General features: G+C 49.7%; 1 pseudogene across 1 annotated transcript; it reads left to right on the top strand.

Annotated features, from left to right (window-relative positions):
* Window positions 1-743: 743 nt before the first annotated feature.
* On the top strand, window positions 744-1,494 carry LOC311595372 (NADH dehydrogenase [ubiquinone] iron-sulfur protein 8, mitochondrial-like; annotated as a pseudogene). The gene is made up of 2 exons: window positions 744-1,233; window positions 1,302-1,494. The product of its transcript is annotated as an NADH dehydrogenase [ubiquinone] iron-sulfur protein 8, mitochondrial-like (transcript).
* Window positions 1,495-1,862: the final 368 nt, after the last annotated feature.

Here is a 1,862-nt window from a genome sequence, read left to right on the forward strand (position 1 = left end):
GGCCTACACTATCATACCCTATTTATTCCGTGCTGGGATCAAACCCAGAACTAGATGGGACGACCCTTTTGCACGTCATACTCTTTGGGAGCAGGATGTTGAGAAATCAGTCTGGAATTGCACTGGGTGCACCAGCTTTTATGACTAGCTTTCTTAGCGACATAGGTACAATGCAGGCTGCTGAGGAGTATTGTTACCAAGAGTTTTACTCAGCTGTGGGCCTTGCCTGCTTTACTTCTAACCTGATTGGTAAAAATGTACCCATTGGTACAGTAATGGCAGAACTGTCATGGAGTGGCCAATCGTAATAATGATATTTTTAAAATAATAATAACTTAATATATTCTCTTTCAAATTAATATATTCTCTTTCCTTTTCTTTCTTTCTTCTTTTTTTTTTATTTTTATTTTATTTTATTTTATTGTGGTTTTTCAAGACAGGGTTTCTTTGTGTAGCCTTGACTGTCCTGGCCTCAAACTCACAGAGATCCACCTGCATCTGCCTCCCTAGTGCTGAGATTAAAGGCGTGCAGCACCACCCAGCCTCTCTTTCTTTCTCTGTTTTTTTTGAGACAGGGTTTCTCTGTGTAACCCTGGCTGTCTTAGACGTTGCTCTGTAGAGTAGGCTGGCCTTGATACATACATATTACTATTACTGACTTGGAGGCCTGCTCCATCAGAGGGAATTCAAATCCAGCATTACATCCTGGTCAAGGGCCAGGGAAGGAGCTGCTGCGCTTCAAGATGTACCACCTGACATCACTCATGCTGCCAGGGGCCGGGCCATGGTCCAGACCAAGCGCAACGGACATCTTAATGACCAAAGCCTCCATAGCAGTGCAGTGGCAGCAACCTACAAGTATGCGAATGTAAACTTTGTGAGGTAAACATGAAGTCTGTGACTGACCATGTAGCTCAGACTCTCATGTGGACAGAACTCCTCTGAGGTCTGGGCGTGACCCTGAGCTACCTCTTCCGGGAGCCTGCCTCCATCAACTACCCATCTGAAAAAGGCTCCCTGAGTCCACGCTTCCGTGGGGAGCATGCACTGCACGGGTAGCCTTCTGCGGAGGAACGCTGCATCCCCTGCAAGCTCTGTGAGGCCGTCTGTAAGGCCGAGGCTGAGCTAAGAGCTGATGGCAGCCGCCCGACTACACGCTATCACATCGACACCACCAAGTGCACTTCCTGCGGTTTCTCCCAGGAGGCCTGCCCTGTCGATGCCACCGTGGAGGTGAGTGGGCCTGGGCGAGGTGGCTGGCACAGCGCTCCTGGGAAAGATTTGCCCAGCTGACTGTCCAGGGTCCCAACCTGGCGTTCTCCGCTGAGACGCACGAGGAAAAGTTGCTGTACAAGGAGAAGCTGCTTAACAACGGTGACAAGCGGGAGGCCGAGATCGCTGCCAACATCCAGGGCAACTTCCCGTACCGGTGACCTGGCCACCAGTGACCCTGGCCACCTGGCTCAGCCTTGTGATCCCCGTGGCCCATAAAGAAACTATCATTCCAAAAAACAAAACAAAACAAAACAAAACAAAACACAAACCTGATCAAATGCCTGTGGCTGAGGGGCGGGGTCATAGCCCCTACTGGGGAAGCTCAAGGTATTGTTTTCCTCTATGAATACTGAAATGCCTGTCAAGCTGCCTTCTAAACATTTATGCCTGTGGTCATAGGTCTGTGCTGTGGGCTCTGGTCCTAGAAACCTCTGTTTGTACTGGGCAATGGTTACTACAGGAACTCATAACAATGCAGAAGAGTGGGTGGAAAAACCCGCGTGCTGGGGAAAGGTGTGGAGTGTTCCGTAGTGCTGCCTTCTGGGCAGGATGCGACTGTTACACTCTTGGCTTCTCAGCAGCTGGGA

The sequence above is a fragment of the Acomys minous genome, assembly GCF_964271855.1.
Source record: "Acomys minous genome assembly, chromosome: 1".
Taxonomy (NCBI): Eukaryota; Metazoa; Chordata; class Mammalia; order Rodentia; family Muridae; genus Acomys; species Acomys minous.